Consider the following 18411-nt stretch of genomic DNA (forward strand, 5'->3'; position numbering starts at 1 on the left):
GCAGATGTCCCTGTGCGTTTTCCATTATGTTCCTGTGACTATGATATAACTGTAAAGGCCTAGCTATCTCAAATCAAATAGCATTTTATTTGTCACATGCGCCGAATAGAACAAGTGCATTACTGTGAAATTCTTAGGAGCCGTTTACCAAAAAGGCAATTAAAAAGTAAGAAAATGAGCAAATAGGTAAAAAATGTGATAGTAACACAATAAAATAACAACATTCAGTATTTAGGCTACTTGACTTTTTCCACATTCTGTTACGTTACACCCTTATTCTAAACTGGATTAAATAAAAATGTTCCTCTTTAATCTACACGCAATACCCCATCATGAAAAGGCGAAAACAGGTTTTTAGAAATGTTTGCAAATGTGTAAAAAAAAGAAGCCATGATGTCGAAGGAATTGTGTCGAGGCACACATCTGGGGAAGAGTACATCAAATATATGCAGCATTGAGGTCCCCAAGAACACAGTGGCCTCCATCATTATTAAAGGGAAGAAGTTTGGAACCACCAAGACTTCCTCAAGCTTGCCGCCCGGCCAAACCTAGCAATCAGGAGAGGAGGGCCTTGGTCAGGGAGGTGACCAAGAACCCTATGGTAAGATTGACAGAGCTCCAGAGTTCCTATGTGGAGATGGGAGAACCTTCAAGAAGGACAACCATCTCTGCAGCACTCCACCAATCAGTCATTTATGGTAGAGTGGCCAGACGGAAGCCACTCCTCAGTAAAAGGCACCTGTCAGCCCCATTGGAGTTTTCTGTATGGGACCTAAAGTATTCAGACCATGAAAAACAAGATTCTCTGGTCTGATGAAACCAAGATTGAACTCTTTGGCCTGAATGCCAATAGTCACATTGGGGGAGAACCTGGCACCATCCCTACTGTGAAGCATGGTGGTGGCAGCATCATGCTGTTGGGGATGTTTTTCAGCGGCAGGGACTGGGAGACTAGACAGGATCAAGGGAAAGATGAACGGAACAAAGTACAGAGAGATCTTTGGTGAATACCTGTTCCCAGAGCACTCAGGGCCTCAGACTGGGGTGAAGGTTTATCTTCCGAAGCACACAGCCAAGACAACACAGAAGTGGCTTCTCTGAATGTCCTTGAGTGGCCCAGCCAGAGCCCGGACTTGAACCCAATCGAACTTCTCTGGAGAGACCTGAAAATAGCTGTGCAGCGAAGCTCTCCATCCAACCTGACTGAGCTTGAGGGGATCTGCAGAGAAGAATGGAAGAAACTCCCAAAATACAGGTATGCTTGTAGCGTCATACACAAGACGATTTGAGGCTGCATTCACTTCCAAAAGTGCTTCAACAAAGTACTGAGTAAAAGGTCTGAATGTAATATGTGTAACACCTTATAAACATGTTTTGTTTTGCTTTGTCATTATGGGGTATTGTGTGTAGATTGATGAGGGGGAAAACCATTTAATACATTTTAGAATAAGGCTGTAATTTGAACTAAATGTAGAAAAAGTTAAGGGGCCTGAATACTTTCCAAATGCACTGTAAAGGCTATACCAGTACCAAGACAGTCTACTGGGGCACAAGGTAGTTGGGGTGATTGATTATGTACACGTAGGTTTGTTTAGTTGATTGATAGTGCTATGTACATGTAGGTAGGGGTTGAAAAGCAGAAAGTCCAGGTAGCCATCTGATGAACTGTTCAGCAGTCTTATGACTTTGGGGTAGAAGCTGTTCAGGAGCCTTTTGGTCCCAGACTTGGCGCTCCAGTACCGCTTGTCGTGCGGTAGCAGAGAGAACAGACCGTGACTTGGATAGCTGGAGTCTTTGACAATTTTTAGGGCCTTCCTCTGACACCGCCTGGTATAGAGGTCCTGGATGACCGGTAGCTTGGCCCCCATTGATGTACTAGGCCGTATGCACTACCTTCTATAGTGTCTTGCGGTCGGATGCCGAGCAGTTGCCATACCAAGCGGCCAGCCAAGATGCTCTCAAGGGTGCAGCTGTAGAACCTTTTGAGGATCTTATACCCATGCCACATCTTTTCAGCTTCCTGAGGGGGAGAGGCATTGTAGTACCCTCTTCAGAACTGTTTTGGTCTGTTTGGACCATGATAGGTCCTTAGTGATGTGGACACAGAGGAACTTCCATCTCCACTACAGTACCGTTGTTGTGAATGGGGTTGTGCTCAGCCCTCCATTTCCTGTAGTCCACGATCAGCTCCTTTGTCTTGCCGACGTTGTGAGAGAGGTTGCTGTCCTGGCACCACACTGCCAGGTCTCTGACCTCCTCCCTGTAGGCTGTCTCATCGTTGTCGGTGATCAGGCCGGCCACCGTCGTATTGTCGGCAAACTTCATGACGATGTTGGAGTCATGTGCAAACAGTTACTGAATACTGAATTCATAGCCATGCCGGATTTATAGCTCGTATCTGAAGGGACGTTGAGTATCTTACAGGCTGACACTGCCTGAATCCAGTTAAATCCAAAGCCAGCATGATTCAGCAAGTCATGTAGACCAGCTGCCACCGATATCAGTGCTTGGAGTCAGAAAAGTCTCTTTTTATTTGGGCGCGTGAAGCTCGCAGGCTAGCTATATAAATAATTAAACGGAGCCAGTAATTGGCGGTTCTTGGTAATTAGGACCAAGCTGTCAGCTAGCTAAGTCATTGCCTCAGTCTGATGGCGCTGCAGAGAGGACAGTAATTGCTATTATCTGTGGGGGTCGTTGAGTGTTGACACAACAATAATCCCATCCTTAGCTGGGATATCAGGGTTTATGTTTACCGCCCCCATTTCAAGAGGGATTCACAGATATTGTAAAGGCTTTATATTTGGCCGTTTACACCTGCTATATCCATCAATGTCAATTCCCGGCCGGCCGCATCGGCAGTAGATCTTCGAGAAGGCAAGGCAGAACCTCGGCTCAGTTTAGAATTTTCTGCTTGGCGACTCTGAAAAGCTTGTCCATATTTTAATTAGTCAAACAGTTTGACTCTTTCCCTGCTAGTGGTGACGCCTCACTATAAACAGCATTATCAACCATCTCAGCGGGTTTTCTAATACCCCTGTAATCCTGTCATTTCATTCATGGATACCTCCAGGGTTATTTTGGGACCAGAGCGTATCTGCCTGCCTGTCTCTGCTCCTCTGTTTGAGAGATTGGATTCCCTCTCCTCAACCCCCCACCACACACACACACCAAGGTGTTCACTCGACTCATGTCAGATCCACATAGATAGATGTGATGTCCAGACCTGACGTATATAGGGGACTGTGGTAGTACAGTACAGCATGGGGAGAGTCCAAGGTCTTGGATAGATCACATGCTGGCTGAAATATGTGCTCCGGAGTTGCCCCATTGGCTTTCCAATGGGATTATGCACTTCACTTTCTTCACCTCTGAGTGCCCTACAGTAAATAAGTGCAACCCTTTTTACACCCCAGTTTTCTCAGATGCACTGAATATTTTCCTATACAGTCTGTTCCCACAGATCTAAATGATTTTGTAAACGGGGACAGTTGAAGGTAAGGTGGGTGGAGGGAAGGATTATAGAGGGAGGACAAAAACCATAGTCTGTGTTTCGCTGTGCAGTGCGTGTAAATTGCATTGGCTTTGAATTAAACATGTGGCACCTCTGCGCCCCGGGTGTGATGGACATTCAAACATATTGCTGGCAGAGAAAATGACTTTTTAAGTAGGCTATTTATGGGAAGATATTGTATTCATTTGATTATAATAAAACATCCATTCCGCCCTGAGTGAATGGCATGAGGGAGCAGACGACAACTCTAGGTAATAATAGTCTGTGTCTGCTTCTCTCAACGAGGCTAGGGAGGATCGGGTCTCTACTGATATTGCTTTTCTTTGTACGGGAGCAGATAAAGGGATACGGCGTGAGCGAGTAATAAAGAAATATATCTGTTTTTATTGTGCTTCGTGACAGAGTTATGTTTGGAGGTAGTAAAGAGAGCTGGAACATGGCGTAAAATCATATTATGGCCCATTAGATAGGGCCGAGCTAAGCACTCCTCGCCGGGCGGCGACGGTAACCACGGCTCCATGGCAGAGGGTAATGGGGCCGGCACGTATTGTCTCTGATCTCCACTCCTGCTGCTTTGCCGATTGATTCGTCTACATTACCAGCACTCCATCTCCTGGGGAACTAATGCTGACCGTGGTCTTCACATCACTTTCCCAAAAGAGAGGAGGGGGGCATGACGGACTCTAGTTTTGAAACTGTGAAAGTGCTATGGTTTCAGGTCTCACAGTTTGATGGATGTTTGACTTTGCTTAGTGAGGTATTTTTTACTTCTCCTTTGAAGGAGTTAATTTCCCTCTCTTTCAAGTGGACATGATGAACTGACCAGCCAACATATGGATGTGGTGAAGGATGTCCTCCGTCGACCTCGTATCATTTCTCTTGTCTCTGTGGTGCTGGAGCTCCAGGGAGATGACCCTCTCTTCCACGGGCCTTCCTTCTGTGGACATCATCATGGAGCGATGTCGAAGGAAGGTCCTGCTCTGGCTCACTTAAAGTGCACCTCTCTGAACCACTCCCAGGGCATGCCAAGCTGACTCAGGAATGTCCTATGGGGGTACTCCTGCCTCTCTGAGCCCCTCTACCTCTCCACCCCCACTCCGACCCACCAACCCCCTTGACCTCCAACCTCACGAGCTTAAAAAGACTGGCTGGCTTTGTGTGCAGGGGTGCAGATTTTATGCTCTCTTGAGCAGTCAAGGCCCTGGCTGCCTGTGAGTAATATGAAACAGCCAGACGAGGAATCCTAGGCATTCTGAATAGAACCAGATGTGTGTCCTCTCTGGCTCTCTCCTCTACTCTCTGTCTTGCTTGTGTGCCTTCCTCTCCTCCCAAAACCTCACCCTTCTCACCCCCTGTGGGCAGCCAAGGCTTCATAAAAGACAGATCAAATGAGTAATTTCACAAGGCCACTGGCAGGCTAGTTTATGTTTCTAGCTGAAGATCTCCCTCTCCTTTCCTGGATTATCAGTTGGAGCTGATGCGTGTACATGTGTTGCTGTGATGGATACAGCCCCGGACCAGAGCAACAACCCTTAACACAGACTCCCTGCTGAGGTGTTCCTACACCGTCAAGACTGACTCGAGGATCCCTAATCTCACTGGTTTTTCTCCCCTTAATAAGCGGGTTCAGTGGGAAATGGTGGTTAACCTTTCCAGCTCGTTGGACGGAGGCATGACCGGGGTCTCGTTGAAGGCCTTACTGCAAGTTGCATAATTGGTGACCCTGGTTAGGGATGAGTTGGGTAGATATTTTGGAAGTGACAACAAACAAAATCTTAGCAGCAAAATCTATTCTCCTTCAGTCCAAACTGAAGGGTTTTTCTCATTTCTCAACAAAGCACTTGTTTTGCACTTGTTTTGCTCAGTGTGTGTTGGAATGTGTGTGTGCCCTGCTGCTCGCATATTTATATCAGGCCGATTATATTTATATCAGGCCACAATCAGTACAGGAAATGGAGAGCCTTTGCTTTGAAGTCCCTGCAGAGTTATGTTATTCTCCATCAGCAGAGGCAAGGCGTCAGACCCCCTCACCCTCCTCCCCTGCCCCCCTTACCCCCCTACTCAACAGCCCGCCTGGCAGAAGGGAGAACCAGTGGCCATTAACTTAGACAGAGAGCAAGTTGCCATTGCCATAGGGCACAAACTCACTGCTGCCACGCTCGCCTGAAAGGCTGAGAGGGCCGCGCTGCTGTCATACTCAGGCCTGTGTAATTGCTTTTTTTTTCTCCCATGCAGCAAGTCAAACGTAAGATGTGGTGAAATGTAAGATTTGCCCTTATCTGTCTCTGTTGCTCTCTCTCTCTTTCTCACTCTCTCTCTCCACACCTTCCTCCGTCCCCTTCCCCTCTCTCTCACTTTCTCTCGCTACTCACCCCAACTCCCCTCTCACCCGCTCTCTCTCTCTCACCCCACTTTCCTCTTACCCAACTTTCCCCCCTCCCCTATCCCTCCTCGCTGTTCTTTCATGTCGGAGTGTGGAGATTAAATTAATTGGGTCACAGTTTAATAGTGATCCCCTATGGCTCGCCTGTGTATGTTGTGGAATGGGGACAGCGGCACTCCTCTCACCTGGTGTGGAAAATGAGGAACGCTGAGCCTCCGGTCTGTGGCACAGTGTAACTTCACGCTACCTGCACCCCCACCCTCTCCCACCCCCACACCTCTATGCAAATCAAGCAGTTTGGAACTCGGCAGTGAGTGCTGCTACCGAGGACAGACGATTTTTACGCGCTACGCGCTTCAGCACTCAGTGGTCTCGTTCTGTGAGCTTGTGTGGCCTACCACTTCGCATAGCCATTGTTGATCCTAGACGTTTCCACTTCACAATAACAGCACTTAGAGTTGACCGGGGCAGCTCTAGCAGGGCAGAAATTTGACGAACTGACTTGTTGGACGGTGCCACGTTGAAATTCACTGGGCTCTTCAGCACGGGCCAGTACGGGGCCAAGAGTGTGCAAAGCTGTCATCAAGGCAAAGGGTGGCAACTTTGAAGAATCTCAAATATAAAATATATTTCTTTAACACTTTTGGCTACTACATGATTCCATATGTGTTATTTCATAGTGTTGATGTCTCCACTATTATTCTACAATGTAGAAAATAGTACAAATAAAGAAAAACCCTTTGAGTAGGTCTGTCCAACCTTTTGACTGTACATACCGATAGCGAGGTGAAGTCGATGGCCAAAACATTGCAACATCGTCCATCCATTTAGGTAGGAGGCTTTCACAACGTTTGCCCCACTTTCCGTTGCGACACACAGCTGCTTCTCCTCCGGCTGATCCCAGGCTGCTAGCAAGTCCCACATTCCCTGGCCTGGGTTATTATCTCCCAAGTGTGGTCTTCTGGAAAGTAGGCAGGCTCCCTTTGCAAGCACCTGCTGTGCAGCTTCCAGTCGGCATTGATGTAGTGCAGTGTCAATGACACGTAAGCGCTCCAGTTGTTATTGATGTAGTGCAGTGCCAATGACACGTAAGCGCTCCAGTTGTTATTGATGTAGTGCAGTGCCAATGACACGTAAGCGCTCCAGTTGTTATTGATGTAGTGCAGTGCCAATGACACGTAAGCGCTCCAGTTGTTATTGATGTAGTGCAGTGTCAATGACACGTAAGCGCTCCAGTTGTTATTGATGTAGTGCAGTGTCAATGACACGTAAGCGCTCCAGTTGTTATTGATGTAGTGCAGTGCCAATGACACGTAAGCGCTCCAGTTGTTATTGATGTAGTGCAGTGTCAATGACACGTAAGCGCTCCAGTTGTTATTGATGTAGTGCAGTGTCAATGACACGTAAGCGCTCCAGTTGTTATTGATGTAGTGCAGTGTCAATGACACGTAAGCGCTCCAGTTGTTATTGCGAAAGAGTGCACCTGTTTCAGCTCTAAAACATGGCATTTTTCAGCTCTGTTTCTTACATGGCATTTTGTATTTCTTGTCCAGAGTGGGAACCATCTTCTTGACTATTGAATCTGGGGCCATGTCTTTTGCGATGTGTTACATTATGGCATCTGTTATTTCATTCCATCTGTGAGTGTGTTGCATAGGGAGTTGTTGTGTAATCACCGACATTGTGTGGTCACCGAAAATTACCGACATATGCAAAATTGCTTCGGTAGGACTTCGAAATGTAGGCGTCGGTCATTTTCAGTTTTATCGTCCCAGCTCTAGTGTGGCATCAGAATGCATGTTTGCACATGCTACACTACATGACCAGAAGTATGTGGACACCTGCTGGTTTAACATTTCATTCCAAAATCACTCGTCTTAATATGGATCCCGACAAACCATTTCTGTATGGACCTTGCTTTGTGCATCGGGCATTGTCATGCTGTAACATTAACCTCATAGTCCGCCCCATCCCGCATGCGGTCGCGTTACTACAGCCTCAAGCTCATTACCATAACGCAACGTTAGCGATTTCTAAAAATCGCAAATGAAATGAAATAAATATGCCTGCTCTCAAGCTTATCCTTTTCTTAACAATCCTGTCGTCTCAGATTTTCTAAATATGCTTTAGAACCAGAGAAAATCAATAATTTGTGTAAGAGTGGTGATAGCTAGCTTAGCATTTAGCGTTAGCATTTAGCACGCAACATATTCACAAAAACCAGCAAAGGGATCAAATAAAATAATTTACCTTTGAAGAACTTCAGATGTTTCAATGAGGAGACTCTCAGTTACATAGCAGATGTCCAGTTTTTCCTGAAAGATTATTGTGTAGGACACAACGTTCCGTTTTGTTACTATGCATTTGGCTACCGAAACTAACCGAAAATTCAGTCACCTACACGTCAAACTTTTTTCCGAATTAACTCCATAATATCGACTGAAACATGGAAAACGTTGTTTGAATCAATCCTCAAGGTGTTTTGTCATATATCTCTTCATTGGGGCGGCAGCGTAGCCTAGTGGTTAGAGCGTTGGACTAGTAACTGGAAGGTTGCGAGTTCAAACCCCCGAGCTGACAAGGTACAAATCTGTCGTTCTGCCCCTGAACAGGCAGTTAACCCACTGTTCCCAGGCCGTCATTGAAAATAAGAATATGTTCTTAACTGACTTGCCTGGTTAAATAAAGGTAAAATAAAAAAAATAAAAAAATAAAAATTGAAATGCCGTCCCTGGAAGCCTGCATTCTTCTCTGATTCGGATGGAAAAATACTGGTAGCTGACTTTTGCGCACCAATTTCCACGCAGACACCGTGCGGGACACTTGGCAATTGTAGTCTCTTATGGTCAATCTTCCAATGATATGCCTACAAATACGTCACAATGCTGCAGACACCTTGGGGAAACGATAGAAAGTGTCCGTTCATTCCTGTCGCATTCACAGCCATATAAGGCGATCATGGAAAACGTAGCTTCAGAAATCCTGTTCATTTCCTGGGCGCTCAAACATCTTGGTTTTGCCTGAAGCTTTTGTTCAACGGCACTCACAGTGAAAATCTTTGCATTTCTGGAAACGTCAGAGTGTCTTCTTTCCAAAACTATCAATTCCAAGCATAGTCGAGCATCTTTTCGTGACAAAATATTGCGCTTAAAACGGGCACGTCTTTTTATCCAAAAATGAAATAATGCCCCTAGTGGACTAACAGGTTAAGATGTCCTTTCACTGGAGCTAAGGGGCCAAGACCGAACCATTAAAAATATCCCATTATCCCATTATTCCTCCTCCACCAAACTTTACAGTTGGCACTATGCATTCGGGCAGGTAGTGTTCTCCTGACATCCGCCAAACTCAGATTAGTCTGTTGGACTGCCAGATGGTGAAGCGTGATTCCTCACTCCAGAGAACGCTTTCCCACTGCTCCAGAGTCCAATGGCGACAAGCTTTACACCACTCTAGCCGACACTTGCCATTGCGCATGGTGATCTTACGCTTGTGTGCGGATGTTCAGCCAAGGAAACGCATTTCATGAAGCTCACGATGAACAGTTCTTGTTCTGATGTTCCTTCTAGAGGCAATTTGGACCTCACCCGCAAGTGTTGCAACTGTGTGTGTGTGTGTGTGTTTGTGTGCTTTGGGGTGTCAGTGTAAGTGTGTGTGGGTAGAGTCCAGTGTGTGTGTGTGTTGGGGTGTCAGTGTAAGTCAGTGTGGGTAGAGTCCAGTGTGTGTGTGTTGGGGTGTCAGTGTGGGTAGAGTCCAGTGTGTGTGTGTTGGGGTGTCATTGTAAGTCAGTGTAGGTAGAGTCCCGTGTATGTGTGTTGGGGTGTCAGTGTGGGTAGAGTCCAGTGTGTGTGTGTTGAGGTGTCAGTGTTGGTAGAGTCCAGTGTGTGTGTGTTGGGGTGTCAGTGTGGGTAGAGTCCAGTGTGTGTGTGTGTTGGGGTGTCAGTGTGGGTAGAGTCCAGTGTGTGTGTGTGTTGGGGTGTCAGTGTGGGTAGAGTCCAGTGTGTGTGTGTTGGGGTGTCAGTGTGGGTAGAGTCCAGTGTGTGTGTATGTTGGGGTTTCAGTGTGGGTAGAGTCCAGTGTGTGTGTATGTTGGGGTTTCAGTGTGGGTAGAGTCCAGTGTGTGTATGTTGGGGTTTCAGTGTGGGTAGAGTCCAGTGTGTGTGTATGTTGGGGTTTCAGTGTGGGTAGAGTCCAGTGTGTGTATGTTGGGGTTTCAGTGTGGGTAGAGTCCAGTGTGTGTGTATGTTGGGGTTTCAGTGTGGGTAGAGTCCAGTGTGTGTGTGTGTGTGTGTGTTGGGGTTTCAGTGTGGGTAGAGTCCAGTGTGTGTGTGTGTTGGGGTGTCAGTGTAGGTAGAGTCCAGTGTGTGTGTATGTTGGGGTTTCAGTGTGGGTAGAGTCCAGTGTGTGTGTGTTGGGGTTTCAGTGTGGGTAGAGTCCAGTGTGTGTATGTTGGGGTTTCAGTGTGGGTAGAGTCCAGTGTGTGTGTGTTGGGGTGTCAGTGTAGGTAGAGTCCAGTGTGTGTGTATGTTGGGGTTTCAGTGTAGGTAGAGTCCAGTGTGTGTGTATGTTGGGGTTTCAGTGTGGGTAGAGTCCAGTGTGTGTATGTTGGGGTTTCAGTGTGGGTAGAGTCCAGTGTGTGTGCGTTGGGGTTTCAGTGTGGGTAGAGTCCAGTGTGTGTGTGTGTTGGGGTTTCAGTGTAGGTAGAGTCCAGTGTGTGTGTATGTTGGGGTTTCAGTGTGGGTAGAGTCCAGTGTGTGTATGTTGGGGTTTCAGTGTGGGTAGAGTCCAGTGTGTGTGTATGTTGGGGTTTCAGTGTGGGTAGAGTCCAGTGTGTGTGTGTGTGTGTGTGTGTTGGGGTTTCAGTGTGGGTAGAGTCCAGTGTGTGTGTGTTGGGGTGTCAGTGTAGGTAGAGTCCAGTGTGTGTGTATGTTGGGGTTTCAGTGTGGGTAGAGTCCAGTGTGTGTGTGTTGGGGTTTCAGTGTGGGTAGAGTCCAGTGTGTGTATGTTGGGGTTTCAGTGTGGGTAGAGTCCAGTGTGTGTGTGTGTTGGGGTGTCAGTGTAGGTAGAGTCCAGTGTGTGTGTATGTTGGGGTTTCAGTGTAGGTAGAGTCCAGTGTGTGTGTATGTTGGGGTTTCAGTGTCGGTAGAGTCCAGTGTGTGTATGTTGGGGTTTCAGTGTGGGTAGAGTCCAGTGTGTGTGTGTTGGGGTTTCAGTGTGGGTAGAGTCCAGTGTGTGTGTGTGTTGGGGTTTCAGTGTAGGTAGAGTCCAGTGTGTGTGTATGTTGGGGTTTCAGTGTAGGTAGAGTCCAGTGTGTGTGTGTATGTTGGGGTTTCAGTGTGGGTAGAGTCCAGTGTGTGTGTGTTGGGGTTTCAGTGTGGGTAGAGTCCAGTGTGTGTGTATGTTGGGGTTTCAGTGTGGGTAGAGTCCAGTGTGTGTGTGTTGGGGTTTCAGTGTGGGTAGAGTCCAGTGTGTGTGTGTTGGGGTTTCAGTGTAGGTAGAGTCCAGTGTTTGTATGTTGGGGTTTCAGTGTGGGTAGAGTCCAGTGTGTGTGTGTTGGGGTTTCAGTGTGGGTAGAGTCCAGTGTGTGTGTGTTGGGGTTTCAGTGTGGGTAGAGTCCAGTGTGTGTGTGTGTTGGGGTTTCAGTGTAGGTAGAGTCCAGTGTGTGTGTGTTGGGGTTTCAGTGTGGGTAGAGTCCAGTGTGTGTGTGTGTGTTGGGGTTTCAGTGTAGGTAGAGTCCAGTGTGTGTGTATGTTGGGGTTTCAGTGTGGGTAGAGTCCAGTGTGTGTGTGTTGGGGTTTCAGTGTAGGTAGAGTCCAGTGTGTGTGTGTTGGGGTTTCAGTGTGGGTAGAGTCCAGTGTGTGTGTGTGTTGGGGTTTCAGTGTAGGTAGAGTCCAGTGTGTGTGTGTGTTGGGGTTTCAGTGTGGGTTGAGTCCAGTGTGTGTGTTGGGGTTTCAGTGTGGGTAGAGTCCAGTGTGTATGTTGGGGTTTCAGTGTGGGTAGAGTCCAGTGTGTGTGTGTGTTGGGGTTTCAGTGTAGGTAGAGTCCAGTGTGTGTGTGTGTTGGGGTTTCAGTGTGGGTAGAGTCCAGTGTGTGTATGTTGGGGTTTCAGTGTGGGTAGAGTCCAGTGTGTGTGTTGGGGTTTCAGTGTGGGTAGAGTCCAGTGTGTGTGTTGGGGTTTCAGTGTGGGTAGAGTCCAGTGTGTGTGTGTGTTGGGGTTTCAGTGTAGGTAGAGTCCAGTGTGTGTGTATGTTGGGGTTTCAGTGTGGGTAGAGTCCAGTGTGTGTGTTGGGGTTTCAGTGTGGGTAGAGTCCAGTGTGTGTGTGTGTTAGAGTCCAGTGGTGAATGCACCAATTTGTAAGTCGCTCTGGATAAGAGCGTCTGCTAAATGACTTAAATGTAATGTAAATGTAAATGTATGTTGGGGTTTCAGTGTGGGTAGAGTCCAGTGTGTGTGTGTTGGGGTTTCAGTGTAGGTAGAGTCCAGTGTGTGTATGTTGGGATTTCAGTGTGGGTAGAGTCCAGTGTGTGTGTGTTGGGGTTTCAGTGTGGGTAGAGTCCAGTGTGTGTGTGTTGGGGTTTCAGTGTGGGTAGAGTCCAGTGTGTGTGTGTGTTGGGGTTTCAGTGTGGGTAGAGTCCAGTGTGTGTGTGTGTTGGGGTTTCAGTGTGGGTAGAGTCCAGTGTGTGTGTGTGTTGGGGTTTCAGTGTAAGAGAGTTAGTTCAAAACAGGGTAAAAGCAGGTAGTCCGGTAAGCTGTTTGATCATCTATTTAGCAGTCCTGTTTAGCAGTCCTGTTTAGCAGTCCTGTTTAGCAGTCCTGTTTAGCAGTCTTGTTTAGCAGTCTTGTTTAGCAGTCCTGTTTAGCAGTCTTGTTTAGCAGTCCTGTTTAGCAGTCCTGTTTAGCAGTCTTGTTTAGCAGTCCTGTTTAGCAGTCCTGTTTAGCAGTCTTGTTTAGCAGTCTTGTTTAGCAGTCCTGTTTAGCAGTCTTGTTTAGCAGTCTTGTTTAGCAGTCCTGTTTAGCAGTCCTGTTTAGCAGTCTTGTTTAGCAGTCTTGTTTAGCAGTCTTGTTTAGCAGTCCTGTTTAGCAGTCCTGTTTAGCAGTCCTGTTTAGCAGTCTTGTTTAGCAGTCCTGTTTAGCAGTCCTGTTTAGCAGTCTTGTTTAGCAGTCCTGTTTAGCAGTCCTGTTTAGCAGTCCTGTTTAGCAGTGTTATGGTTTGGGGGTAGGAGCTTTTCAGGATCCTATTGGTTCCAGACTTGGTGCATTGGTACTGATTGCCGTGCAGTAGCAGAGAGAACATTCTATGGCTTGGGTGGCTGGAGTCTTTGACAATTTGTTGGGGCCTTCCTCTGACACTGCCTGGTATAAATGTCCTGGATTGCAGGGAGCTCTGCCCCAGTGATCTGCTCCCTATGTTGCGCTTTACGGTCGGGTACCTTGCAGTTTTTGTACCGAGCGGAGATACAGCCAGTCAAGATGCTCTCAATGGTGCAGATCTAGAACTTTTTGAGGATCTGAGGGCCCATGTCAAATCCTTTTAGCTTCCTGAGGGGGAAGAGGCGCTTATCTACCACCACAACACCCTCTCTCCCTCTTAACATCCTCTCTCCCCATCTCTCACCCCCTTTCTCCCTCTCGCTCTCTCTCTCTCCCTCTCGCACAATTTCTCTCACACACTCACTCACTCTCTCACTCCCTCTCATTCTCTCTCCCTCTTTCCCTCTCTCCTTCTCTCTCCCTCTTTCCCTCTCTCCTTCTCTCTCCCTCTTTCCCTCTCTCCTTCTCTCTCTCTATTTCCCTCTCTCCTTCTCTCTCCCTCTTTCCCTCTCTCCTTCTCTCTCCCTCTTTCCCTCTCTCCTTCTCTCTCCCTCTTTCCCTCTCTCATTCTCACTCTCTATTTCCCTCTCTCCTTCTCTCTCCCTCTTTCCCTCTCTCATTCTCACTCTCTATTTCCCTCTCTCCTTCTCTCTCCCTCTTTCCCTCTCTCCTTCTCTCTCCCTCTTTCCCTCTCTCCTTCTCTCTCCCTCTTTCCCTCTCTCCTTCTCTCTCCCTCTTTCCCTTTCTCCTTCTCTCTCCTTCTCTCTCCCTATTTCCCTCTCTCCTACTCTCTCCCTCTTTCCCTCTCTCCTTCTCTCTCCCTCTTTCCCTCTCTCCTTCTCTCTCCCTCTTTCCCTCTCTCCTTCTCTCTCCCTCTTTCCCTCTCTCCTTCTCACTCTCTATTTCCCTCTCTCCTTCTCTCTCCCTCTTTCCCTCTCTCATTCTCACTCTCTATTTCCCTCTCTCCTTCTCTCTCCCTCTTTCCCTCTCTCCTTCTCTCTCCCTCTTTCCCTCTCTCCTTCTCTCTCCCTCTTTCCCTCTCTCCTTCTCTCTCCCTCTTTCCCTCTCTCCTTCTCTCTCCCTCTTTCCCTTTCTCCTTCTCTTTCCCTCTCTCCTTCTCACTCTCTATTTCCTTCTCTCTCCCTCTTTCCCTCTCTCATTCTCACTCTCTATTTCCCTCTCTCCTTCTCTCTCCCTCTTTCCCTCTCTCCTTCTCTCTCCCTCTTTCCCTCTCTCCTTCTCTCTCCCTCTTTCCCTCTCTCCTTCTCTCTCCCTCTCTCCTTCTCTCTCCTTCTCTCTCCCTCTCTCCTTCTCTCTCCTTCTCTCTCCATCTCTCCTTATCTCTCCTTCTCTCTGTTTCTAACCCTCGCCTGGCTGTCTGATTTATGGTCCTGGGGAGGTAATGAGTCAGAACCGGCGGATTTGTGTCTGTGGTGTTGTGACCGGAGCAGTGTCGGCTCATTGGGCCTGCCCCCCACCTTCCTTCTCCTCTACTCCTCTCCTCCTTCCCTCCTCTGTTCCTGTTCTCCTTCCTTCCCCGGACCAAGCAGAACAGGGCTTTAGGGTCCTTGCTCTCCAAACCCATCCATCTCCATCCCTCCATCCGCCAGATGGACGGGCTACAGGGGCACAGTGTCACCTCCAGACCGCGCCGAACGTCTCCTCTCCTCTGCCCTCCCGCAACCCGCCTTTCCTCCCTCCCTTCCTTCACCCCACACCCCTCTTACATCTTCTCTGCCCCCTCCCTTCATCCCTATCTCCCTGTTTCCCTTCTTTCCATAACCTGAGCCGTCACTGTTGACCGAGCCCCCCCACCCCGACTGTGACTGGGTACCGTGTGGCCCACTAGCTCTGCAGGAACTGTGTTAATTAGTACGGGAGCCTGAAGACCGAGATGCGTTATCATTACAACACTCCCTACTCACTCCCTATCTCTCACCCCCTTGCACCCTCTCGCTCTTTCTCACCTCTCCTCTCTGTTTCTCTCCCCCTCTCTCCCTCTCTCTGGAAAGTGCTCCCATCCCGTTGGCTTAGCCATGTTTGTGGAGGATGTCGTGCCAGCTGTCTATGTATGGACCACTGCCAGCCTCCCATGCCTTCCGCATGTTCCGTTGTTGTTATCCCCTTGTGATCACTCGGTTATTTCCATCTATTTCCATGCGTTTATCTGTTTGTCGGAGTTGTTCTCTACCGAGGCTAGTGTCTGTGCTGCTGTTGTCTTTTGGAAAGGCAGAGTGCGGGACGATAGCGACAGCTCTCTCTGGTGTGTACTGGAGGCCCCAAGATGGGGCAGAGAGGATAGTTCCCGGGTCTGCAGTCTGTGCCCGCCGTGCCATGCCAACTCTGCAATCTGTGACGGGTGTGTCATACACAGAACAGACACTATTCCCCCTACGCATCACACCCACATTTGGCTTCTGCAAGGGCCTGAAAAAGGCACAGGAATAGACAAAGAAAGCTTTATCTCCAAAGCACAATGACATCTTCATCAATACAACTTTCAAGAATGAAAATCTGTCATCAGTCAGTACGGAAGTGTATCCATCCAGCTGAGCAGTCTCTGTCAGCCATCACTCTTGATTGACTTCTTCACGGTATATGAGAAACTACCTAGACTGAGAATTCCAAAGTAACTCGACTGGAGCAACCAGACACATTGTACACGCTTCACACTTTTGGAATGCATTTCATTCCATGCATTGGACCAGTAGTCTGAAGACATGGCTGTCTGTCTTATGTGACCCAGTAGATCTGCTGCTCAAGTCAGTCAGTCAGTCATGCTGAGAGGAAGTTTAGTTTTTCTGCTGTATATCTATCAAGTGCTGAGCAAGCTGTCCCGCTCCCCCTCGTCCCCGGTGAGCACTGTAAAACTAAAACTCCCCTGCACTCCGTTTGACCCCGGCCTCCTCTGAGGTGCCGGGGAGAGCCAAGAGTGTAAAGTGGACGCATGCCAAATAAAGACATGAAATCTGTCTCCTGTAAAAAAAATATTTAAAAAAGAACCTGTCATTTTTCTCTGTCTGTCTCCTCTGTGCTCCCGACCTCACAGCAGCAGCACCCTGGCCTGCTTCATAAATTGAGCTCAGTTGGCCTTTAGATGGTATCAATTAATCTACTCTGGCAATGTTTTACGAGCGACACACTCCGGCAAGGCAAATTGTGGCTTTAAAAAACGTCCATACAAGACACATTTCCATGTCATTAGTTTTCTCCCCTCAGTCATTGGGTTCCGTTACAGTTGAGAGGGAGGGAGACAGGGAGAGAGGGAGAGAGAGAGAACCACCTCCCACTCTACAGGCTGCCAGTTGGGCTGTGCTAGTTGTCCTTTCCTCTAGGGTTTTCTCACAGACGTTTAGTTGTAGATATCCTCTGACTGATGCGCCACTTTGATACTCTTGTTAGAGCTGCTGAATTCTCCATTAGGGATTTTGTCTTGTTCTATAGGCCCCCCCGGTGCCCCGATACTGATGCCCCTCAGAGACGAGTGGAGGAGGATAGAGGAGTCGAAGATGGTTCTCTCTGATCTCACTCTGCCTCACTGAGAACCATCTGTCTGGGATGTGTTTGGACCTAGCCAACGTTCTGCATCCTGTGTGTTTGCACTAGCAAATATATATAACAAATATATATAACTGTGTGTATATAGTTATATATACATACAGTTGAAGTTGGAAGTTTACATACACTTAGATTGGAGTCATTAACTCTTGTTTTTCAACCACTCCGTAAATGTCTTGTTAAATATAAATAACTGTAGTTTTGGCAAGTTGGTTAGGACATCTACTTTGTGCATGACAAAAGTCATTTTTCCAACAATTGTTTACAGACAGATTATTTCACTTACAATTCACTGTATCACAATTCCATTGGGTCAGAAGTTTACATACACTAAGTTGACTGTGCCTTTAAACAGCTTGGAAAATTTCAGAAGATTATGCCATGGCTTTAGAAGCTTCTGATCGGCTAATTGACATAATTCGAGTCAATTGGAGGTGTACCTGTGGATGTATTTCAAGGCTTACCTTCAAACTCAGTACCTCTTTGCTTGACATCATGGGAAAATTTAAAGAAATCTTCGGAAAAAAAAGAAAAGAAGACTTCAGAAAAATAAATGGTTGACTTCCACACGTCTGGTTCATCTGTAGACCTGCACAAGTCTGGTTCACAAGGTACCACATTCATCTGTATAAACAATAGCACTCTAGTATAAACACCATGGGACCACGCAGCCGTCATACCGCTCAGGAAGGAGACGCGTTCTGTCTCCTAGTGATGAACGTACGTTGGTGTGAAAAGTTAAAATCAATCCCAGAACAACAGCAAAGGACCTTGTGAAGATGCTGGAGGAAACCGGTACAAAAGTATCTATATCTACAGTAAAACGAGTCCTATATCAACATAACCTGAAAGGCCGCTCAGCAAGGAAAAAGCCACTGCTCTAAAAACTCCATTAAAAAGCCAGACTACGGTTTGCAACTGAACATGGGGACAAAGATCGTACTTTTTGGAGAAATGTCCTCTGGTCTGATGAAACAAAAATAGAACTGTTTGGCCATAATGACCATTGTTATGTTTGAAGGAAAAAGTGGGAGGCTTGCAAGCCCGAAGAACACCATTCCAACCCAACCGTGAAGCATGGGGGTGGCAGCATCATGTTGTGGGGGTGCTTTGCTGCAGGAGGGACTGGTGCACTTCACAAAATAGATGGCATCATGAGGTAGGAACATTATGTGGATATATTGAAGCAACATCTCAAGACATATGTCAGGAAGTTAAAGCTTGGTCGCAAATGGGTCTTCCAAATGGACAATGACCCTAAGCATACTTCCAAGTTGTGGCAACATGGCTGAAGGACAACAAAGTCAAGGTATTGGAGTGGCCATCACAAAGCCCTGACCTCAATCCCATATATTTTTTTTGGGCAGAACCGAAAAAGAATGTGTGAGCAAGGAGGCCTACAAACCTGACTCAGTTACACCAGCTCTGTCAGGAGGAATGAGCCAAAATTCACCCAACTTATTGTTGCAAGCTTGTGGAAGGCTACCTGAAACGTTTGACCCAAGTTAAACAATTTAAAGACAATGCTACCAAATACTAATTGAGTATATGTAAACTTCTGACCCACTGGTAATGTAATTAAAGGAACAAAAGCTGAAGTAAATAATTCTCTCTACTATTATTCTGACATTTCACATTCTTAAAATA

The 18411-nt window shown here is 47.3% G+C and overlaps 1 protein-coding gene across 1 annotated transcript in view; it reads left to right on the plus strand.

The window, feature by feature from the left end:
- plxnb2b (plexin b2b) overlaps positions 1-18411 on the plus strand; it is a 200667-nt gene that overhangs the window by 65661 nt on the left and 116595 nt on the right. The gene's annotated exons all lie outside the window — the stretch shown is intronic.

Source organism: Oncorhynchus keta, chromosome 17 (assembly GCF_023373465.1).
Source record: "Oncorhynchus keta strain PuntledgeMale-10-30-2019 chromosome 17, Oket_V2, whole genome shotgun sequence".
Classification (NCBI taxonomy): Eukaryota; Metazoa; Chordata; class Actinopteri; order Salmoniformes; family Salmonidae; genus Oncorhynchus; species Oncorhynchus keta.